The sequence below is a fragment of the Periplaneta americana genome, chromosome 14 (assembly GCF_040183065.1).
Source record: "Periplaneta americana isolate PAMFEO1 chromosome 14, P.americana_PAMFEO1_priV1, whole genome shotgun sequence".
Taxonomy (NCBI): Eukaryota; Metazoa; Arthropoda; class Insecta; order Blattodea; family Blattidae; genus Periplaneta; species Periplaneta americana.
Window position 1 is genome coordinate 35,458,517 of NC_091130.1, and position 26,591 is coordinate 35,485,107.

Consider the following 26,591-nt stretch of genomic DNA (forward strand, 5'->3'; position numbering starts at 1 on the left):
ACTGGAAAACATTTAACTCGAGAAATTGAAACAAATATAGGCTTAAGACAAGGGTGTAGTTTATCACCGACACTGTTTAATATTTATGTTGACGAAATTGTTCGACAATGGAAAATTTTAGTAGATCCTGGAATTTTAATTGGTAGAGGAACAAAAATTAATATTCTGGTATTTGCCGATGATATGATTGCAATACAAGATACTGAAACCAAACTACAAAAAGCAGTATATGAACTAAATAAAATATGCCAGAAGCATAACTTTAACACTTAAAATGCAAAAACAAAAGTAATGGCATTTCAAGGCAAAAATACTGTGAGATCTAAGATTGAAATAGATAATAAAGCAGTAGAACAAGTAACAAATTTTAAGTACCTGTGATGTGATGTAAGTTACAAAAAGGATAATGGTATAAAAATAAAATTACAATCATTCCAGACAGTATGTGGCACAATTAATAGAACTTTGAAGAATAAAAGCAGAAAGGAAATTCTACAATGTAATGGCAGTCCCTACTCTTTTATATGGAAGTGAAAGTTGGGTTACAACAAAACCTGAAGTTAGTAATATAGGCCTACAAGCGGCAGAGATGAGATTTTTGCGGAAAGTAAAAGGATGCACGAGATTGGATAGAATTAGAAATGAAGATATTGGGCAGGAACTAGGAGTATACCCACTTATTGATAAAATAGACAATTACAAACAAGATTGGAAATTACATGTAGAGAGAATGGACGGCTACAGACTTCCCATGAAAGCAATAAATTACAAACCAAAAGGACGAAGAGATCAGGGACGACCGATGAAAAGATGGAGCGACCTTTGAAGCCGGAACGGGCAATTTCCGATACCATGAAGTGAAGAAGAAGAAGAATTTTTTTTCTTCTAATTAAATTTCATCCTACAGCTCACCGTAGGTCCGAAAAACTACGTGAAAAATTTTTATTCTGTTTTAACGGCCTATTTACGTCTGTATTCAAGGATTTATAAAATAAATACAAAGTCGAGGATGAGTTTTGTTTCTAGCACTTTTTCGTCGGTTTTGTCGCCTTGAGGTGAACGATATCCCGCCGCTTCAAGACAAGGGCAGCACGACCTCAAAAGTACATACCCACCCCAACCCGAGGCATTGGGGCACCCGTCGGCATAACAAGTAGGTGAAGAAAAAGATGCTGCGCGGATCCTCCCAACTCACCCCGCGCCCTCCTACTTACTTCCCATGGAAACTGACGAGGTAGTATACATAGACTCCCATAGTCTCACAACGTGTAACAAAACGGCCTTATAAAAGAAAAAGCCTACACAATCAGATAGGTAAGAGAGGGGGGTCAGACGGAAATCCTGATGAACGACATTTGCTATGGGCCAAAGAAGAAAAGACTAGGCCTATAAAAAGAAAAGGGTATATAATAGGGTTAGAAAAAGGTGAAAAGATGGACGAAAGGAATGAAGCCGGTTTTGTATGCATATATATGAAGGGTCTAATATATGCATGCGAGATGCGTATGCAAATAAGGAAATCAGTGTCTTTTCTTTCGAGATTTTTTTTTTATTTAACAGTCAGTAGCAAGGACGGTATAGACAGGCACCGGAATAAATAATTTTTTTTTACATTATTGTAATTATTATGCGTAATGTATGCATGCGCGTCAAGAGAAAGACATATATGCAGATTACATTGTGCAAAGAACTCTAGTGATGGAAATAAAACCTCGAGGGCATAATATATAGAAAGAAGAGGCGGGTTGCTTCGGATGTATGGAGTTGTGTACCAATACCAGAACAACTAGCAGCTCTCCTTGTTCGCCTGTTACACCTCCTCCTTCTTCTTCTTCATTATTATACCATGTGGAGAACTCAAGAACAAAAAGTTTTTTAAATATGTGTGTGTAAAAAAAAGGAGAGCTTCTTTTTTGTATGTGTGTTTTTTCTTGTTCTTCATCTTTTAGTCGTGGTAGGAAGGCTAGCAAATGTTGGTAGGGGGAAAATACTAGACACCTCAACTCATTCCAGTTCATTTTTCCATTAAGAACAGTGGACAGGGAGGGGGGATATCAAGATTATGGTTAGTGCATAGAGTTTTCTGACTAGTACGCACTTGCACGGTGTACCTAACAAGTCTTCTTCACGTGTTTCTAATGAGTTTGCGAAGCTACGAGCGATTCGCGTGTGTATGTGTGTTTATATAGCTACGCTATGTGTTTTTGCATGCGAAAATAGGTTGCGTAGGGATAATTATAATAATGTTTATAGACCCTTTTCTCTTAAGACTTGGTGAAAGTTTTGTTTTGTCGTAGACCGGTACGGTGTTTGTGCTGTGTTTCAAGTGTGGGGTATTACTTCGTGTGATACGAATGCCAAGGTTTACAGCGATAATTGTACTGTTTGCTAGTACGAAGGGGTATCATTTTTCTCTTCTATCTTGGGAACATTTTGTATTGTTCTTCCTTTACTTTAATTTTTTAATGTTGGCAGTGTTTCCTTTCGTGAAGTGAAATTAACAATTGAGTGACGTAAACTTTTGCTTAACATCCACCTCCCACCACCGCCGACAATATTTTCCACAAATGGAGTGAAAGAGCTGTAACATGCTGTCTCAACTCTGGAGGAAAAGCTTTCTGCAAAGACAGCTAGAAAAAGTAACTTACAAGACCCGGTATCTCATTTAATTAATTACTTTGTAATGACCCTAAAAAAGTTAGACTTTCCCATATTTTTGTTTTTACTCAATAGGTTCTGAACTAAATTTCTTTAAGACATTTATGATGAGTTTATCAAATCACTGTATTTATCATTTAACTACTGAACAGAAATAACTGTAAGTAAAAACTGATGTAAACTTGTTATAAACGCATGCCTGGTTTATTAATAGATATAAATTTATTTCAAAAGACTTACAAGTAATAATTTAATTCATAAATAATGAGTCATCTCTTTAAAAGCATTATTCATCAATAGTTGTGATTTAAAAAATGCTTTCATCTAATTATTTTATCTTATTATTTTCTTCAGAAATATTTTTGAACTGAAAAATAATTCTAAAGTTCTTAGAATTTAATACAAATCTTGAATTAAGATTAGGCCTAATAATTTGAGACTATAGACTATAAATTTATTTCAAAATACTTGCAAGTAATAATTTAATTCATAAATAATGAGTCATCTCTTTAAAAGCATTATTCATCAATAGTTGTGATTTAAAAAATGCTTTCATCTTAGAATAAGAATTATTTTCTTCAGAAATATTTTTGAACTGAAAAATAATCCTAAATTTCTTAGAATTTAATACAAATCCTGAATTAAGATTAGGCCTAATAATTTGAGACTATAGACTATAAATTTATTTCAAAAGACTTACAAATAATAATTTAATTCATAAATAATGAGTCATCTCTTTAAAAGCATTATTCATCAATAGTTGTGATTTAAAAAATGCTTTCATCTTAGAATAAGAATTATTTTCTTCAGAAATATTTTTGAACTGAAAAATAATTCTAAATTTCTTAGAATTTAATACAAATCCTGAATTAAGATTAGGCCTAATAATTTGAGACTATAGACTATAAATTTATTTCAAAAGACTTACAAATAATAATTTAATTCATAAATAATGAGGTATCTCTTTAAAAGCATTATTCATCAACAGTTTTGATTTGAAGAATGCATTCATCTCAGAATAAGAATTATTTTCTACACAAATATTTTTCGACTGAAAAATAATTCTAAATTTCTTTGAATTTAATACAAATTCTACATTAAGAATAGGCCTAATAATTTGGGACAGACATTGAAGTATAAACCATGTAATCATTCTAGATATTTTAGTATTAAACTTAAAGGAACAATATTAAAACAAAATAATTCACATTACGCCTACTAGAATAAGATAATTAATATACATAACGTATATTCATTTTTTATTTACTGACTTAACAAACAATGTTGCTGTTAATCGATAATCAATGCGATACATATATACAGCATTATTACATAAAATATAAATATTATAATCAATTACTTACTTATAAATAACTCATTTTGATGTTTGAAGTTATGTAGGCAAGGAACTAACAATTTTACTGTAAATTATCGATTTTTATACATATATCTGGACAGCAGGGAAATAAATTCGTAAATATTAATGCAGATATGTTATTATTATTATCATTATTATTATTATTATTATTATTATTATCATTATTATTATTATTATCATCATCATCATATTTCTATATGACTATTATTTTAAGCGTTATAGGCAATTAAAGGTAATGATTGTTATGTCACAATGTTCTTCAATGCAGTATGTCTAATTAAGAGAACAAATATCAGTATATGGAATTCTAAACTTAGGCCTATTCTTGCTCTACCTAAGAATTAATATTGTAAAGATCAGTTCTATGAATAGTCAATATGAGATTAGATAACTAAATTAACCTTCAGTCAAGCTAAACTTAGATTTTTGGCGTTATAAATACTAATCCAAAATCATTTAGTCTTGATCCAAGATTAAATCTCTCACTGGTGATTTTTCTCAGATTAAGCTGGTTGACCTTAGGTTAGTAGAAACTAAATAACTGTTTAACTAAATAGAGAATAAATACTGTTCATTCAAATAAAATGGAGAATGAAGTTTCCTTTAATTGTATGTTGAGAAAGGTCATTCAGATATAATTATTATTATGCCCATAATATTATAATATATTGTTGGGTTATGAGTTACGTTATTTTCAGATTTCACGTTTCTTTGTATTTTCGTAGTACAATTTGAGACATTTCCAATCTCTTGAAATTAAATTCGTGGATTTATAATTCAGAACTATTTGTTCCAACCCTCCTCCTTTTGTTTCTTGTTATAATATTTTTATTTTTAATTCTCTATAGGCCTAACCGATTTATGTTTGAGAATATTAAGACATATGAATATCGAACCATATAGCTAGCTATTGAAAACCAACTCTCTATGAATATGATTTTCTCTCATATTTCGCTTTGTTGTCACATGTATTTTTATGATCTTATCTTAACCCAACCAAATTAATATAATTGAAAATAGAAATTATACAGCATAAATCGAGATAAAATTCATATAATGGATTATTTCCTATCAAAAGTTAGCTTCCAGTTAGAAATGTTTATGTTCCGGGCTTCAGAAAACTATTTATTGTCAGAAAAATATATAAAAAGGTAGTAAATATACAACAATTCTACTATTCCTTTGGATTTCGATACATAATAAAATTACAGAAATAAATACAAATTAATATCTACTAATAACAAAGTACTTATATACATTTTAAAATTTCGAACTATTTGAGTTAAATAGATGTATTTCTTTATTGATTTGTTATACATTTTAGGGCCTATATTACTACTATGATTGAAAGCAGTGCTTGTTAAATTCCTAATTTAAAAAAAAAATCATATTGTATTCATGCCTTTGGTTTTGTGTTTGTAAGTATAAGATCTGAAATATGTGTGACTTTTATGTAGGTTATAAAATTTAATAATATATTTATATAAATTTCATGTATTTTCAAAACTTTAAATTCTAAAAACAATTTTTCGGTAGGATAATTAATAGCCTCTTTAGATATATTTTAATTATTCTTCTCTGTGATAAATCTAGTTGATTAAGGTTACTTTTGTAAGTACAACCCCATCCTAATTTCCATACTGGGTTACAGACTCAAATAAGGCAAGGTAAACTGTAGGTAATACATCCATTGGTAAATAAATTCGAAACAGAGCAATATAATATATAATATATAATATACTTTCAGTTGTTTATCAGTAACGATCATTAAATATTTAATTTTTGAAGATTATTTTATAATTGAAAAATTAAAGCTAATTGCGGAACAATCCAAATTGTGTAGTTTAATGTTTAGGGTGAATTAAGTTATTTATAACTTTATGCATTAACAATAAATATGATTGACTTATTTATCAATATCAATTGAAAAGTAAAGCGTCAATTTAACACAATGAATTTTCAACATTTTCTGTTAAATTTAATAAAAATAATTAAACATCTACTTATAAATGATACATAAAGTCATTCTATCTATAAAGTTTTTATGTTCTTATTTTATGCCTTTGCTTTTTATATAATATTTCCGTGTATAAACTTTTGTACTTCTTATTTCATCTGGAATTATACTCGAACACAGGCTTTGCTCATACGGTTGTTTCTAATTCTTTTATATACTTAATTTAATATAAATAAATATCAAATATCTATCAGCTACGTGAAATCTGTAGAAGAATATTATAAGATTTTTATATGTAAAATCAGAATAGTCTTAAATACTAATAAATCTATTAAGTGCAATTTCCAGTAAATATGATAAAAAAAACTCACAAATTAAAAGTAAGGTATTCGAGATAATTTCATAGTATATGGTTTTAATATAGCATAACTAAATCTTTTTTAAATGTGCTACAAAACTGTTAACACTGGCGGAATTTTATGACGTTATTTTGCATATGTTTTGATTGACAGATATTTTAAGCTAGAGAGCGTCATTTTCCTTTATAAAATGTTATATCGATTAAATTTACTTCTGGAAAAAGTGTGAAAAGATTAAACAAAATTCGTTGCCTGCTGAGTTTTAATTTCTGTAAAACCCACGTAATAATTCAAGGGAACTTGTAGGAGAACATGAACGGATGGAAAAGTCGTTAAAATTCTACTTCTGCTTAACAGTCGACCCCCACTTCATATTTTATTCTTAACATATACATCATTATAATCCGAAACGTTCCAGTAACCTAGATATGCTATCCTTAGTTATTTTATTTTCCTTTACAATTAAAATTATTATTTAATAATTATATATTGATTGATATTTATTTTTATTGCTTAGGTTCGTGGAAGACCCCAGCTTTAGAACACGTCTTTATTTTCTTGTTAGAATTATTTTTCAGTTATAGTGTTTTATTGTAAGCAAAATAAATATTTACTTTGAAAAGTGAACAAACGAATCAAATATAGCCTAAATGTTATGTAGGCTATGGGTAAAATATTGTAGGTTCAAGGGTAATTATATGTACAGTGAAACCTCTCACTTACGGACATCGAAGGGACGTAACAATCTGTCCGCATCTGGGAGGTGTCCTTTATTGGGAGGGATGCTCCCCAATCTAACAGTAAATTTATAATATGCATTATGTATCCCTTCATGCTTTAAATGAAATGTATTACTACAGTTTAATTCTAAATACAGTATACTGTATTACAGTAAATTCTTTGCAACTTTGAACTACAGTAGATAAGACCGAAAAAGGAAAATACAGTACTGTGCCATGCAATTTTATTCTAGGTCTAGAGTTACGCAGGACTGTAATTTACAGTTTTCAACTTAACCTTTACGTTAAAGTGCCATATCTCTCGAAACAGAAAAACTGATTGGAGTGAAGAGAATAATCCTACTAAACCTATCATGTGTCGAATACAATTTCACGATCGCGGAAACTTGGACCCATCAGACAGGTTAAATTTTATGATTCTGTTTATCCACCCGCTTCCAGCTAACAAGGGGTAGCCGGCTGGGCTAGTAGTAGCCTACGATACCCTTATTGTCTTCTTTCATGTTAAGGAATTTAGTTCTCAAAACTAAATTTTCCATTTTTGTAATAGATTATATCTTGAAATCCAAGTTCTGTCTGCAGTCAGGAGGTAAAGCAAGCTTTAGGACTGTGAAACAGCTGTCCGTGTCCGTGTCTGAGAGTGTCCGTAAACGAGAGTTAAATTTATCATTACTTCTATATTATTTCAGTTGGAACATAAAAATCTGTCCGTTTATGAGGAATGTCCGTATCTTGGGGGTGTCCGTAAGGAGAGGTTTCACTGTATTTGTAAAATTAACTTTTTGTTCTTTCTAGTGCATTAGGTGATGAGACTAAATGAATGATTGCATTAATTAACTAATTGCCTAAACATAATGATTAACAATTGATGCAGTAAAAATTTCCTTTTTTGTGCTTTATTTCAAGGAAAGTGAACGTGTTCTCTGGGAATTTAAAAAATAAAAACACAGATACAGAATAATCTGCCATTAAACTAATTTAACTAATTAATTAATTAATTAATTCATTCATTCATTCACTCCTTAAACTTAGTGAGTAAATCTAAGTACAATAAAAACTTTCAATTTTCTTGTACTGTATATAAAATGCAGTAAGTTATAAAATATTCTAAGTATTAACAACACATATTCTTGGTGTCAAAAAAAACACTGATAAGTAGCATGAAATTATAGAGTAGCTAAGTTGCGAGATTAAATTGGAGGTGCACAGTAAGTTGAATTAATAATTTAATGTAATTTTACAGCATTATAATGGGTTACTTAGGAATGTTTTAAGTGTGGGATAACAAATTTTTAGGCTGGCACTTTTTCCATACTTATTACAGCCTACTTGAAAAAAACACAATTTGCATATATGTGAATATGATTGCGCTTAAGTTATTTAAAAATCAAATTTAGTAATTAGCTTTCTGGTAGTTCTTCATAAAATAATATTTTAAATATACGATTATAATTGAGAATTTTTGTGATTAATTACTTTGAAAATAAATTAATTCAATTATCAAAGATCACTATAATTAAGATTTATAATTTCCGTAAAACAAATATAATATTAACAGTCTATTTTTAACGTACTTTAGTTCTGAAAGTATACACAAAATCTTTGCTAACAATTTATTTTTGAGATGTGTAACAGTGAGAAAAAAAACTATGTCTCTAAAAGCTTCATTTCAAACCTTAAAATACAGTATTTCTAAATTATCCGTTATAAGCTGTAAAAATAACATCAAATTTTGACTTGAATCCTTTGTGCATTTGCAGTGCAGATATTAGCAAATTTATAATGATTTTTTCCATGCGTTTATGTGTTCAAGACCTTTTAATTATTACTTCACTTGTAACGCAAAAACTACCTTTGCTGTATCATTGCTTTCAAAAGAGTGTTAACGTTCTTAATGGAATAATATTTGTACACTGAAGTTCAATTTCGGTAAGTTTAATAATATATTCTTCGGAAAGGGGGAACTTCCATTTATTTATAGAGCCTTAATAATATAAGAAATCACAAGTTTCAGATTAGTGCATACACATCAGAAAAACAATAGAAACTAATATGACTTTTGAATGTCCTAAAATTAATTATTCTTGTCATATTTGGCGCAAGAATGACGAAATTCTTAGGCCAAGTAGTAAAAAACGTTACTCATTAGAAGTTATTTTTAAATGAACATTAATAAATAACTTGAGTTACTATCTAGGCTACATATGAATGATTCAGAGCCATAGTGGGCCAAGCGCCATTTATTAAAAACGGAGAAAGCAAGGGTTAAAATTAAGTGAATACCATAGTTCAATGAAGATTGACATATCATTTAGTTTTAAGGTGCATACTTTATATTACTTGCTATGTGTTTCATTTAATTACGGTAATCACTTAATTTTAACCTTTGTTTTCTCCGTTTTTAATAAATGGCGCTTGGCCCACTATGGTTCTGAACCCTTCATATAATATGCGGCAAAACAAACGACACTGAAATTTTATTTAATTGCGTTGGTACATAAGTATGTGTTCAAAATATGTATCACATTGCTCATAACTTTTCTGAAGATTATTGAACATGTTGAACAAAGGTTACTATAAAAACACATAGTGGGCCAAGCGCCGTTTATTAAAAACGGCGAAAGCAAGAGTTAATGTTAAGTGAATAACATAGTTTAATAAAGATTGACATATCATTTAGTTTTAACGTGCATAATACTTGCTATATGTTCTATTGAATTATGGTAATCACTTAATTTTAACCCTTGTTTTCTCTGTTTTTAATACATGGCGCTTGGCCCACTGTGGTTCTGAACCCTTCATATAATATTCGGCAAAACAAACGACACTGAAATGTTATTTAATTGAGTTGCTATATATATATATATATGTGTGTGTGTGTGTGTGTGTGTGTGTGTGTGTGTGTGTGTTTTCAAAATATGTATCACCATGTGCCACACATGATTCACAACGTTTCTGAAGATTATTGAGCATATTAATGAACAAAGTTTACTGTAAGGACACAAAAAATGACGTTAGTTTCTCGTGTAATTCGGAATTATTTGTAGGTGTATCATCTCTCTTGAAAACTGATTATTTCAACATATTATGCAGGCATCTGGGGCCGTGAGATCCGGGGAGCAGGAAGGTTACGGGAATGGAGTTTCACAAAAAATTAGGCCATCTCCAAAGTGTCATTGCAGAAGAGCAAGTGACTCCCTCGCGGTGTGGGCTGTAGCTCGATCTTGCTGCATCCATTGTCGTTGGGGGGGGGGGGTAAGTTTGTGACGCGACAAAAACGCGCAAATCCCGTACGAATGGAGTAATAATGTCTCTGTAGAGTATCTGGTTTACTGTTTTTGGATTCTGTGCAGCATCCTCGACGAAATAAGGGCCCAATATTCCATGACCGGACACGGCACACCAAATCGTAACCCGCGCTCTGTGCAGTGGTTTCTGTAACTTATAACATCAGGCCTTTCAAACCCTAAAAAAGGAGTTATTTATCGATTGATCTACCCATCAAGGTGAATATGATTTCATCTGAAAAGCATATGTTGCATATGGATCCTGATACTTTTCTTTAACGTGAAGCAAACTTTGCCCATTATGACATCCTACTCCGAATGACCGGACATAATGATCCTCTGTTGTGAGAACCATAATTGCAGAAATCAACACAACACTCAATTCACAATATGTCAATCTATTATATAATATAAAATAAATAAATAAATAAATAAATAAATAAATAAATAAATAAATAAATAAATAAATAATTAAATAAATAGATAAATAAATAGATAAATAAATCTATACTAATAATAAATCTGTAGCCAAACTTCTTCTGGTAATTTTCGATTTTCCAAAAATAATTGGTGTTAACATGTATAATTAACCATCCTGAAACCGAAAATCGCTTTTTTGACATGTTTGTTTGTATATCTGTCTGTCTGGATCTTTGTTACCTTTTCATGCAATAATGGCTGAACCGATTTATATGAAAATTGGAATATACATTAAGTTCGTTGTAACTTAGATTTTAGACTATATGGAATTCAAAATTCTTTATTTCAAAGAGGGGTTCTAAGGGGGCCTGAATTAAATAAATCGAAATATATCGTTTATTATTGATTTTCATGAAAAATATTACATACCGAAAGTTTCTTTAAAAATAATTTCCGATAAGTTTTATTCTATACAAAAGTTTGATAGGACTGATATTTTATGAGAAAAATGAGTTTTAAAATTGCAATAACAACGCCATATAAGGGAAGGAATAGGTGAAATTACTAAATCTTACAGTTTTCATTTTTTTTCTCAAAGACCAAGGACACTAGAATAAAATTATGTGACACGTTTCCTTATTAAGATGAAATAAAGGGCAGGGATTTTTTTCAACGTGATTTTCTTTAATTTTCGACGTATGGAACCATTTATATATTAATTAATTAATTAATTAATTCATTCATTCATTCATTAATATATAAATGGTTCCACACGTCGAAAATTAAAGAAAATCACGTTGAAAAAAATTCCTGCCCTTTATTTCATCTTAATAAGGAAACGTGTCACAATTTTATTTTGGTGTCCTTGGTATTTGAGAAAAAAAATGAAAACTGTAATATTTAGTAATTTCACCTATTCCTTCCCATAAGGCGCTGTACTGAAATAAAAACAATTGACTTCGTCTTTAAGGGGCCTTGGACAACAACAATCGAAAGCTATTAAACATAGCCTAAGAGAATGTTTCTGTGTTTGTATGAAGTAATATCGGAAGCTAATTAATTGTTTAATTATTATTTCACCATTGAAAAGTGTAGTTTCTCTAGATGGACATAATTCTGCAATGTTATTACAGTAACTTCTGAAACATATAGCAAGTAATATAAAGTATACACATTAAAACTGAATTATATGTCAATCTTCATTAAACTATGGTTGCATGTAATAACAATTAAAAAACATGTTAAAGGAATCGTCATTGCACCAAATGATTGCTCTCTGGACCAAAATGACCGTATTTTAATTATTTAATTACAATTTAAATTAAGTAACATATTAAACGATTTATGCTACACGCATTGTATACTTCACCTGACATAATTAGGAACATAAAATCCAGACGTTTGAGATGGGCAGGACATGTAGCACGTATGGGCGAATCCAGAAATGCATATAGAGTGTTAGTTGGGAGGCCGGAGGGAATAAGACCTTTGGGGAGGCCGAGATGTAGATGGCAAGATAATATTAAAATGGATTTGAGGGAGGTAGGATATGATGGTAGAGACTGGATTAATCTTGCTCAGGATAGGGACCAATGGCGGGCCTATGTGAGGGCGGTAATGAACCTACGGGTTCCTTAAAAGCCAGTAAGTAAGTAAGTAAGTAAGTAAGTATTAAACGATTTATCCTTCTATCAAACACGAATGTTCCCTGGATCGAACGTCCTATTTTAATTATGTAATTACTTTATATTTATTTCTAACAGGTGCAGCGAAGCGCACGGGTACGGCTAGTAAATAAATAAATAAATAAATAAATAAATAAATAAATAAATAAATACTTCGTTGCTAAGGAAACGTGGACAGCAGATAAACAATAATTTCAGTGTCATTTGTATTGCCGCATACTGTGTATTATTGTATAAAATTAATTTACGCACTATGTAAACTAGATTTAGTACTAACTGATATTTGCAGTAAAATATGTGGGAACATCGCGAAATATGAATGAATCTCGTGTGTAAAACCAGCTGATTTTAAACTGTTTCGCCAATGACAAAACTATCAGACCGTTTACTAAGCAGGAATAGAGCTTTCGTGGACGTATTCTATAGAAGAGCTCTGGATTTAACTGCATTGTAAACTAAGTGTCGTAGTGTTTTTAAACTGCATGCATAACACCAAATATGTCAGGGGTTTCAGCGATGAGATCTGTCAGAGAATATCTTGAAGACAGTGCGGTTTTTGACACGTGATGCAAATTTTGCCATCTCTGCATGCAAATGTCGGCAAACTCAAAGAATGAAGCATTATTAATTTATGTTGCTGTCTAATTTACATATCTTCAATTTCGTACGTCTACGTGATATATAATTCATAGCAACGAAGAGCTGTGTGGTGCGTCAGTTATAAATATATCATGAATTCTATTTCCCATTTCAAAACATCATCGTTTTAGAAAGCACAGATGAAGAGAGACAAAATGTGGGTACTTCAACATCAAGCAAATGTTATTATGATTTAACTATTAAAACTGTCAAATATAATAAAGAAAATTATTAATATAAGTTTCTATATTTATGTACATCGTGTTTATTAAAATTTGACATCCTGTAATATAACAAAACGGTAATCAATTTAATGAACTAAAATAACATTTGGAACGTTCTAAAATCAAAAGTATGAGTAACTACTGCAGTCTTGTATAATTTGAAGACGAAACTGTGACATTTATACTGAAATACAATTCGCGAATGATTTTGCACAACAACAAAATATTCAAGATAATGCTGAAGAACATAACCAAGAATCTATGAATCTATAGAAAGATTTTTTCTTGTATAATGTTCAATTATTATTTACTTTTTAAATACAAAATTTTAACTCAACCACCAATGATATGATATGATATATATATGATATGACATGACATAATAAATAATATAATATAATTATTTCATAGGCTAAATAGTTTTCTACCCAAGATATTTCACTGCAAACCTAAAACTCTCCAATCTTTAATATTTTCTGCCTTCCCCCTTGTTTTCTAATATGATCCATATATTTTAATGTTGTCTAACATATCATATGTTCTTCTGCCCCGAACTCTTCTCCTGTTTACCATTCCTTCCAGTGCATCCTTCAGTAGGCAGTTTCTTCTCAGCCAGTGACCTTTTTCTCTTCCTGGTCACTTTCAGCATCATTCTTTCTTCAACCACTCTTTTCAACACAGATTCATTTCTTATTCTGTCTGTCCATTTCACACGTTCCATTCTTCTCCATATCCACATTTCAAATGCTTCCAGTCGTTTATCTTCACTACGTCGTAATGTCCATGTTTCTGCCCGGAAAATGCCACACTTCAAAGAACTTCACTAGTCTCTTCCTTAGTTTTTTTTTCACAGGTCCGCGGAAGATTCTTGTTTTCTATTAAGAGCTTCCTTTATCCTTTCTAGCCTCCTTTTGACTTCCTTGCAGCAGCTCATGTTACTGCTTATAGTACACTCGCATTTGAAGCTGTCCACTTACTTTACTGCATCTTTTCGAATTCGCACGTTTACCGTCTTTATTTTTCTTTCGATAACCATGGTCTTCGCCTTATTTTCAACTATATAATATAATATAATATAATATAATATAATATAATATAATATAATATAATGAGAGAGATAACTCGTCCGGCCTTAATTAAGGATGACCACGAGGATCCGAAAATTAATACCAAATAAATATAATTAATTAAATATGAATATTGTTATAAAAATAAAATGTAATAATTAAGAACCATTGATTATCAATTATAAAATAAAATCTTAGAAGATGACTATAAAATTATACTTATAAATAAAAGATTTTATTTAAAATTAGCATATCCTTAATTAAGGCCTTCTGAGTTGTATAAATGAAACTGTATAATCTGCAGGCAATCTTTAAGAATTTGCGAGATGATTTTTTGAATTTCAAAAGACGATATTGATAATTGTTTTAAAAACAAAATAAAAAAATAACCCTGTCACTGAGCAATTGAAGAGAGGGCTGTTATACTTGGCACTAAGGTAGGGAATACAAGGTTCATAAATGGCCCTCTTTTCCTGATCAATCTGATGAGCTTAGTTTAGATCTCTCTCCATGCGTATAGTTGGATCTATGATAATAGCCTTTTGTTGTTGCCTGTTTATTGCTATTATATCCGCTATTCTGTGAGAGTCGTCTTCAGAAATACAGTGGACCTCTTCATGAACTTTCCAACCCTTGTTTCGAAGAAGACAGGCGATAGCTCCACGGACTCTATGATGCCTGTTGTTACGCAATAACTCTCCTTTCCGACGAAAACCCAACACGTGGCCAAGAGTTTCTGTCTCGTTGCAGCAGGTTGACGGCAACGGGTCGTGCTGAAAGCTCTGCCAGGAACGCAGCGCACTGCTGTAAGGTTGCAGGACATCTTGATTGCATTAATATATTCCGAAGACGACAAATTCTCTGTGCTGCTGACCCATGAATTGGCTCTTGGATATTCTTCATAGATGACTACACCTTTCCCCTTATGAGGTAACTGACAACAGGATTCGAATGATCTCTTTCGCAATTCTTCACGTAGATGTCTTCCAGTAGTTCGAAGTGTTATGCTGGCAGTGTTCTCCCATGGACAGGTCTTTCACTGCAAACCTAGAATTCTCCAATCTTTCGTATTTTCTGCCTTCCTCTTAGTCTCCACATATGATCCACATATCTTAAAGTCGTCTATAATCTGATATCTTCTTCTGCCCCGAACTCTTCTTCCGTTTACCATATATTCCAGTACATCCTTCAGTAGGCAGTATCTTCTCAACAAGTGACCCAGCCAATTCTTTTTATTTTTGTGATCAGTTTGAGCATCATTCTTTTTTCACCCAATCTTTTTAACACAACTTCATTTCTTATTCTATATAATATATTATAATATAATATAATATAACATAACATAATATAATATAACATAATATAACACAACATAACATGACATAACATAACATTACATTAATATAACATAATATAACAATAATATAATATAACATAATATAATATAATACAACAATAAAACTACATTATCTGATTACTAGAGACCACAATTTCATGCAATGCACGTTTTATACGAACATAGGACGTAGCTCAAACTTAGTATTTATCCATTTCATTACTTTTCGGTTCCAAATATGTGTACTTTTTCCGTACATATCTGCACGTTTTGGGCCTTTTTGGGAATAAAAACATGCATAATGTATATTTAACCAATATTTAGCTTAATCATGCATATAATAGGCCTATACACTATACTCAGTTTACTCGCAGGTTTTATTGGTTTTGAGTGGAAACCTCAGATTCCCGATTTTATATCCCCTATTTTAGCTTCAGGAATCAGGATTGAAGAAGGAAAAGGAAAAACTAAATAACAGAAAAAGGTTAATTCGAGTTTGCACTCTTAACTTCTTGCAATGTAGAGAGGTCATTCTCTGCCTACAAAAACTTATCGACTGACAAGCGCAGGATCCTCACAGAAACCAATTTAGAAATGTTGTTAGTTGGTAACTGTGCAATGAAGTGTAATAATAAATTTGGAACAAAAATGAAAGTGCGTATTTTAATTTATTTTTCACTTGATCGTGCATGTTTTATAGTTCGAAAGTGCATAAATGCATGCATATTTTGGGATTTCATAGTGCATGAAATTCTCGTCTCTATTTTTGAAGCTAAACATTGAAATACACAGTTAAAAATTAATTATGATTTATAAATGAGAATTCTTGTAACTTGAAGGGAATACAGAATAAATTTATTCACTTTATTGCATTCTATCAAGAATACCGACAACGTTAAGTTTATTTATACAGCGCGATGCGTCTCATGTTTGCAATAAAATTGCACTACGGTACTGTAAGCTGCATTTATCCAATTTTTGCATACTTAAGTATCATTAACTTAATAATATAATAGATAATGACATATTACTTAAAAAGCTCCCTTAGTGCAACTTATCGAGCTGGTTGCAGGCGTGGGAAGGCAGCACTTGCAGTCAAGGAGTACCACGGTTGAATTCTCGTTCTCAGAAACGGTCGTTATGGCAAATGTTTTACATACACCGTATTTGCGTTACTAACGTATAGGGTAATTCAAAAGTCATGAATGATTTGAAAGCTCTCCAACTTTATTCTTCTTCATCATCATCATCATCATCATCATCATCACTCCAAGGATTAGGCAATTGCCCGTTCCGACTTCATAATTCATCAGCCCAACGTTTTCTAGGTCTCCTGACGTCACGTCTTCCTCTTGTTTGATAATTTCTTGCTAACAATGGATATCTCTCCTTACTCATTCCATTCATGTGTTCAATCCACTTTTGTCTATAATTCGTGACTTTATCCAATAAAGGCTGTACTTTTAATTCTTCTCTTATATCCTCATTTCTAATCCTATCAAGTTTTGTACACCCTTTAACTTGTCTGAGGAACCTCATCTCCGCCGTTTGTATTCTATCTTTCTGTTTTTTTCGTTGGAGCCCAAGTTTCACATCCATACAATATTGTGGGAACTGCCATAACTTTATACATTTTTACTTTAGTTTCTTTTCTAACTTTATTTTTGAACGTTCTCTGTATTGTTCCACATACCGTCTGAAATTTATTTATTTTAGAATCAATATTTCTTTTCATATTGTAACTAATATCACAGCCCAAATATTTGAAACTAGACATCTGTTCTATACTTTGATTTTCTAAAATAATTCTGGATCTCACTGGATATTTTCCTCTAAATGCCATTGTCTTTGTTTTTTTTTACTGATATCTTTAGATCATATAATTTACATATTTTATTTAATTCACGATAATTTATATAAAAATAGTAATGTAGTTTTGTTCGTAAAAGAATTAGGTTTGATCAGGTCTAAACCAATTTCGATACATTCAGTTACGGTCACCATTCTGTTCTCTATTATTAGTAATCTGTCTTCTAGGAGTGCTCGCTGGTTCTCTCATCATGCATATTCCGGATTCATATTTATTTATAATCCTTAATTAAAACTTTTCTATCACTTACATTCTTTATGTTATATTCAGGTTATGTCATATTTGATATTTGTTTCCGGACACATGTTTATAGGAACTTCTTTTCTAGTTTCGACCAATGCTACATCCTGTGAAAATAGAAAATATGTGACTTTTTTAAACACCCTGTATAAGGCGCACAATGGGCCAAAGCGAACGGGTCCGGCTCTCGAAAAGTTAAGCCAAACAAAAGAATTCGACTGGTAAACTGTATGTAGAACTTTTTCTTTAAGGATATAAATTTATTAACTTACACAAGATTCCACGGCTTAATTACTTTCCGAAAGGTGTCTTAACATTGATTTTATTGTTTGAAATCCTTCGCTTTTTTCTGTTTGGAATCACGAATCCTTTATCTAATTGCAATAATATCTTGACAATATTTGCCCTATATCTTACAAAGCAATTTTGATAAAAGACTCATCAAAATTTGTTGTTCATATAAAGTATAGTTGAATTTAAAATGTAGCCTATGTTCCGTTTCTGTCACTCTGACAAACATCATTATTACAATACAATATCTTTGGAATGAATTCTATACAGAGTAAACAATGTCATTAAATTCAGGGGGTAATTCTTTGAGATATTTGAAACCAAGACGTTTTATTTGCTCTGTTTTGCTTCCTTTTCGAGATAAACTGTTTTTATTAAAAATTGCATAGTGTCTTTAAGGAAACCAATTGATTTAATACGAAATATGTTCAGTCAGTTTCAGACTGCAGTGTATTATGATAATAAATTATTGAAAGAACTTTAGTTTAGTCCTTTAAGGGAGCAGAAATTTGATCCGAACATATATAGCATTTTAAAATTTATATACTCAGAACGAAAATAACATTTGTTCAAATCAAATTTCAAAACTGCTTTCTTAAACTGACTGAGAATGTCGGGAATTAAATCAACGGGATTCCCAAACTACTGTATGAAATATTTCAAATAAAACAATTTTTATCTCGATAAGGAAGCAAAAACGAGTAAAACTGTATTAAACTTTTTTGTTTTAAGTATCTCAAAAAATAACACCCTGAAATTAAGACATTACTTACGGTTAACCCTTTATATTTCTCTAAAATGTAAATGTAGGCTACATTTATATGTAAGTTGTTGCTAAGGCCAATGTGGAAGCTTGTACAGTCATTTCATTATTTCATATATACAACGAATTTGTAAGATAAAATAACATAAATTGAGATTTACATTAAAGAAATGACTTTTAATTTGTAATGAAAGAAAGCTAGAAAAAGCTTTACTAAACAAAGATATAAAAGGAATACCTACAAAGTAAAAAATAAAAAAATCCTTTATTGCATGTTACTTTTCATTTGTTCTTACCATTTTCTTCAAATGTAACACGTGATGTCAGAAGTAGACAAATGAAGGTTTTGTATGATGCAGGACAATATTGTGCATGTGGAAAAGGAACTATTTCATCATCAAAGAGCTCTGTATTATATCTCCGGAAGGGGGAAAATATTACAGCAAGTGTGTTTTCCGTCCGATAAATTCTCCCTTCAAAGTGAAATAAAATATACTTCACTTCGGTGCAAACCTACAGTCGGTCACAATCTACTGTATGTAAAATATAAAGAATGCTTGTTTTCTTTAATATCCAAACGCATGCTGATCAAAAGTTCGGAATTGCAAATGACTGTCCAACAATTTTATTTGCATAAGTGAAAGAAGGGCGTGCGAATTTACAAAGGTGTACATGTTTGCATTTCTTTTATTTGCAAATAGTTTACTCTCTCCTACCTTTCCTGTACTAGCATTAATTTTCATACGTCTTTTCCTTTGTGGTTACCGGCGAAGATTGCAGGTGATTTTAATGACGAATTGCGAAATGAATACTATCGATCATGTATAGGGAAGCAGGCGACTATGACATCAAAAAAAATTCACTTCTATAATTTTATATACCTATACTTTGTCGTCATTGAAATTTTTCTATCACGTTTCATAAAAGTGCAATTTTTTCTATTTCAGCTTAAATTCGGATCATGCTTAATTTAATAAATGTCATAGAGGCAACATGTATTTTTTCTACATTTTAGTCGTTTTCCAACAATTTGGTTCCTTCATAGTGTCGCCAATAATGTTTTATTTCAACAGATTATTTCATGACGTTGTATCAAGTACTGACGTCACCACCATTCGTATTTCATTTCCTTGAACTACTACCACAGTCTAGTATATATAGTCACGAAGCTCAATACGTAGTAAATATGCATCCTTAGATAGTTGCTAACCACTAGGATCACTACTATCGCCTCATTACGTACAATGCGAAATAGTACCGGCACAGTCTACTGTTCCTAGTACCCCCAAAACTCAAGCTTCGTGACTGTATATACTAGACTGTGCTACTACTGAAAACCTGTAGCAAAATGAATTTCTTCTTCTTCTTCTTCTTTTTCTGACTTTCCGGTTTAAACACTTTTCTCTGTTTCCGTTCACTGTTGTAACCATCTTATTTGTGGTCTTCCCTGATCTCTTCTTCCTATTGGCCTGTACTTTGGTTAACGGGAATTTTGCATTCTTTCAACATGTTGTTTCCATTTCTCTCTGTATTCTACTATTTCTCTTATTATATTTTTAACTTTCAATTTTGCTCTAATATCTTCATTCCTCAGGTGGTCTAATCTTGCAAATTCTAAAATTGATCTCAGAAATTTCATTTAAGCTACCAGTATTCTATATTTCTTTCTTGGCTTTATGATCCATGTTTCACTGCCAAATTTTAACATTTGTTTTGTTGTAATGTTATATAATCTGACTTGAATTCCTTTTACCATTTGCTCCCGGAAATGCCTTCTTATAATTATATTTTTTGCATTATACTCGTATTTATGTAGTTTCTGTTCTATATCTTCATTTCCTGAATTGGACATAATATTCCTTAAATAGTTAACTGATGACACTTGCTCTATTTTTTATTACTTACCATAATTTTGACCCGTTTTATTTCTTTTTCTTAAAGGACCATTAATTTTGTTTTGGGTGTGTTTAAATTCTCATTCCATACTGTACTACAAAATAATTTAATATGCATCCAAATAAGATCAACTTAAATCTTCTGGATTACACGCAAAAGACATTCTTCAAAATCCAAAATAAATATACATTTTTTAAAGAAACTACATGAATTACCTACGTACATATTACAAGTATAATCATCTCCAATATATTATGCAAATCTGGCTTTCAGGTAGTAGCTCCCTGTAAAGCAGTTTTAAATAATTTCAAGGAAAAATTGTTCCGGGGCCGGGTATCGATCCCGGGACCCTTCGCTTAGCGCACGAATGATCTCCCGATTGAACTACCCCAGGAACTATACACGACACCGTCACAATTCATCTCCAATATATTTTCTATACAGCGTCGCTTTGGTGGTGAAGGGTCCCAACACACAAAGGTTTGATTTTTGACTTAAAACCATTTATGGAGTCTAAGAAGTCTAAATTTTACATTAGTTAAAGATAATATGCGATTAATTTTAAAAAATAAAGAGATATTTGAATTTTGTGAAACGCCCTATACCACAATTTGTTAGTTGTGAATAGACTTAAGTGTCTTACATCCATTCACTGTTGCATTGGAAGGAAAAATGCTGGAACGTTTGTACGATTGTGAAGGGTCTTAATCCGCCTGTAAGTGTCTTACATCCATTCACAATTTCATTTGAACAGGAATGCTCGAAAGGTTGTGAATTGTAAAGAGACTTAAACCACATAAAATGTTTAAATTATTTTATTTTTAATTCTGGTAGCTTAGGAATTTGGACTTGTGGCAGCACTATTTGATTAATTTTTGTGTACTGAGCTATCAAAATCAATTTCTAGTAAAACTGACATAAATCCAGACTTTGAAAACAGTAGTGATGAATTATTTGGAGATATTAGCGACGATGATCGGAGGATAAAGAGACAACTTCTGAAGATAATTTAGAATCACCAGGACACTTTGATGGACAGAAGATAACAGAACCTAACTTAGAACGGTTTTTTGTCTTGTGCTGCAAATAAAAATTGAGGCCAGAAAGGATTAATACACTGATTTTTCCGTAATTGATAATTTTTAAATAAAATACATTGTTTAGCATCATCTACAATACTTTTGTTTCATATTATCAGATTTGGGTTATGTCCTTTTCATCATTTTAAGTTAGTTAATTCCTCATTCCTAAATATGGTGAAAGGTTCTAAGCCACATTACGAAATATAAGTTTGAAATTAATATATTTTAATTACATGAAACACAGTATATTATTTCTCTTAAATGTATGAGAATATAAACTTCATTTCAATTTCCAATTTACTCTCACAATGTTAAATAATGCAGTTTTTCTGATTGCACAAAAATTTCAAATCACTTTAACTCGAAACTTGCTCACTGTGGAATAGAACCATTCACTACCAAAGCGACGTACAGGAAAATTGGGATTTAAAACTGCTAATTGTTGTTCACGATATAAGTATGGTAATGTATCATATTACAGTCCATTCATTCATTCATTCATTCATTCATTCATTCATTCATTCATTCATTCATTCATTCATTCATTCCTCCGTCCGTCCATCATTCATTCATTCATGCTTACTTTTCCACCAAGTCCAGGTCTTTCACTGCAAATCTAACATTCTTCATTCTTTCCACTTTTCCGCCTTCCTCCTAATCCCCGCATACGATCCATATATCTTAATGTTATCTATCATCTGATACCTTCCTCTGTCCCGAACTTTTCTCCCGTTCACCGTAACTTCAGTGGGCAGTGATTGGATTTCTATGACATCATATTATTTCAGTCCATATTTTTGGTCAATTTTACACGGTAGAAATTTTCGCTATATGCGCCATCTAAATTAATATATTCAGTCATGATATGTTTTAGTTATGGGCCAATTTAGGACAAATGTTTAAACAAGTGCGTGGTTTGGAGTCTTTGTCTTATTAACTTATGTTAAATAGTGCATCAGAGTGTAGGGTAGTATTGAAAACAAATTTTTGTTGAATTCCAGTTCTTCCAGACACATCTGCAAAACGTCCTGCAGATAAGGTGGTTCAGACCAGTTGGAATTATTGACAATGGGTGTTGGATTTTTAATGTTTGCGAACAGGTCATGATTTTAAACTTTTTTCTCACAGGAATGTGCTTATGTATAGGTTAGCAGAAGATTTTTACAGACACTGAAACTGGTTTCATACCTATCAGATGTCAACATTACAAGTGGTAAACATCTTCACTGGCATTTATATCAACATACAACATACATCTATTCTATTATTGAGCGAAGTAACACGTCATATAACAATTATCCTAATTTTGCATTATTAGCATTTTTATTCTGGTAATTTTAGGAACCCATATCATTACATACACTGGTATTTTTGTGTGCTCTCATATTTTTTATTGTCATTAGATTTCAGGTGTCCGTATCTTTCCATGTGTTCTGGTAATTTAGTTGCCTTTATTCTTTTATGTGTTCTGGTAATTTTAGGAACACATATCATTACATATAATCTTGCAATTTTGGGTGCCCTATCTTTTTACACTCTCATCTGATTTCAGATGTCCGTATCTTTTCATGTTCTCTGGTAAGTTATGTGCCCTTATTCTTTCAAGGGTTCTGGTAATTTTAGAAACCCATATCATTACATATACCCTTGTAATTTTGGATGCTCTATCTTTTTTATGCTCTCATTTGGTTGCAGGTGTCTGTATCTTTCCATGAGCTACGGTAATTTAGATGCCCTTACCATTTCAAATGTTCTAGTAATTTTAGGAACCAATATCATTACATATACTCTTGCAATTTTGGGTGCTCTACTTTTTATGCTTTCATCTGATTTCAGGTGTTCGTATCTTTTCATGTGCTCTAGTAATTTAGGTGTCCTTATTCTTTCACGCATTCTGATAATTTTAGGAACCCATATCATTACACATACTCTTATAATTTTGGGTGCCCTATCTTTTTATGCTCTCATCTGATTTCAGGTGTCCGTATCTTTCCATGAGCTACGGTAATTTAGGTGCCCTTATCCTTTAAGCGTTCTGGTAATTTTAGAAGCCCATATCATTACATATATTCTTCCAATTTTGGGTGCCCTATCTTTTTATGCTCTCATCTGACTTCAGATGTCCGTATCTTTTCATGTGCTCTGGTAAGTTAGGTGCCCTTATTCTTTCAAGGGTTCTGGTAATTTTTGGAGCCCATATATTACATAATACTCTTTCAATTTTGGGTGCCCTATTTTTTATGCTCTCATCTCATTTCAGGTGTCCGTATCTTTCCATGAGCTACGGTAATTTAGGTGCCCTTATCCTTTAAAGCGTTCTGGTAATTTTAGGAACCCATATCATTACATATACTCTGGTAATTTTTGGTGCCAGTAACTTTTTATGCTCTCATTTGAATTCAAGTGTCCGTATCTTTCCATGCGCTTTGGTAATTTAAGTGTCCTTATCCTTTAAAGCGTTCTGGTAATTTTAGGAACCCATATCATTACATAATACTCTTGCAATTTTGGGTGCCCTATCTTTTTATGCTCTCATCTGATTTCAGGTGTCCGTATCTTTCCATGAACTCCGGTAATTTTGGTGTTCTTATTCTTTCAAGGGTTCTGGTAATTTTAGGAACCCATATCATTACACATACACTGGTAATTTTTGGTGCCAGTAACTTTTTATGCTCTCATCTGAATTCAAGTGTCCGTATCTTTCCATGCGCTTTGGGATTTAAGTGTCCTTATCCTTTAAAGCGTTCTGATAATTTAAGAACCCATATCATTACATACACTCTAGTAATTTTTGGTGCCAGTATCTTTTTATGCTCTCATCTGAATTCAAGTGTTCGTATCTTTCCATGCGCTCTGGTGATTTAGGTGTTCTTATTCTTTCAATGGTTCTGGTAATTTTAGGAACCCATATCATTATATATACTCTGGTAAATTTGAGTGCCCGTATCTTTTTATGCTCTCAACTGAATTCAAGTGTCCGTATCTTTCCATTCGCTTTGGTAATTTAAGTGTCCTTATCCTTTAAAGCGTTCTGGTAATTTTAGAAACCCATATCATTACATATACTCCGGTAATTTATTGTGCCAGTATCTTTTTATGCTCTCATCTGAATTCAAGTGTCCGTATCTTCCCATGCGCTCTGGTAATTTAGGTGTTCTTATTCTTTAAAGCGTTCTGGTAATTTTAGGAACCCATATCATTATATATGAAGAGTCCACTGCAAGAATGATGGATGTCATTTGGAATACATTTTGCAGGAGAAACAATTTAAAGTTTGAAATGCTTAGCGCTCAAAGTTTAACTGTGATTTTCCGATCATTACTGGACAATGACTATCAGTGTTAATGCCATATAACTCTCTATGTACATTCCATATGTCTTAAGCTATGCATTGACAGTCTTGGTTCATTTTCGACAAGAAAGTGACATCCATCATTCTTGCAGTGAACTCTTCATATACTCTGGTAAATTTGGGTGCCCGTATCTTTTTATGCTCTCAACTGAATTCAAGTGTCCTTATTTTCCATGCTCTCTGGTAATTTATGTGCCCTTATCCTCTTAAGCGTTATGGAAATTTTTGTGCACAAAGTCCAAATTATCCAGAAGATAAAGGCAGATGATCGTCCAAGGCGTTATATATAGATCTATGGATAAATCATTAAACAAACACTTACTGACGTAACCAAAGGAATTCTTTGAAAAGGTATTATGTTCATTATAGGCTATAATTAACGGATGCTCCTTCATAATTTCCTTGATGATTCATTACTCATCAATTCCAGAAAAATTAGGACATAAATTTCTGAAACATGGGGTGCCGAAACGTCATATGAGAAAATTGCCAGGTCAGCCCATTATAATGACACCTTTCAAACACTGCTAATCTAGGTATTAAAGAACAAATTAAGTAGTAACCCTAAGACCATTTCATAAATCTTTCATGCAAATACACCTTCCATGAGTTTTGAATTATATTGTCTAGAACACGCTTTATGATTAGTCTGTGATATAAAATTAATAAAATTACTGTGGTTAGCATATTCTTATGCATTCAATAATAAATTTTGTTGAAGGCTGTCATGCTTTCTCAAAGCAACGATCAATTCTATATGACGGTCATAATAATATAAACATATTGGACAGCTGTTAGGGATCTTCTATCGTGTTAATCGTTAGCAATGTCTTTCTGACAGACAGCACTACCTAAGATTATAACTCGGAGAGTATCTATTATTGAGAAGGGAAATTAGCAGAAGTCTGACATGGTTTTATACTTTCACTATATAATGCTACCGATGTGGCAACATCCTACACAGTGCATTGGGAGTAATATTGATGAATCAGGAGGCGAACTGAAGATAGCGTGCAGCATGGGACAACCCCACAGACCACTCCAAGAAGGGGAAAGTGAAAAAGAGAAATAGTTGCCTTCTGAATTCGCAATATAGCTAGAGGCATGGGATATATATGCACCCTAGTGAAGAGTCGTACCTAAAAAATAAGGATGAAAGATATTACAAGTGACAAAAAAAAACCTTCATTAAACATAGCAAGAGAAAATCGAATAATCTATATCGGTAAATGTTTTTTGTAAAGTTTCAGTTATTGTAACGTAATTCCAGTTTGTTATTCTCAACTCATTTATGATTAGATCTAACGTTGACTAATGCCAAATTGAACTCCTAACATTCTTGCAAAT

General features: G+C 31.8%; 2 long non-coding RNA genes across 2 annotated transcripts in view; one reads left to right on the plus strand and one right to left on the minus strand.

Annotated features, from left to right (window-relative positions):
• The window catches only part of LOC138713255 (uncharacterized), a 1,167,998-nt gene that overhangs the window by 787,373 nt on the left and 354,034 nt on the right, over positions 1–26,591 (minus strand). The window lies entirely within an intron of this gene.
• LOC138713256 (uncharacterized) overlaps positions 2,111–26,591 on the plus strand; it is a 149,305-nt gene continuing 124,824 nt past the window's right edge. Inside the window, exon 1 of the long non-coding RNA XR_011335809.1 lies at positions 2,111–2,639. This is a non-coding gene — a long non-coding RNA (uncharacterized lncRNA). The remainder of the gene's footprint in view (positions 2,640–26,591) is intronic.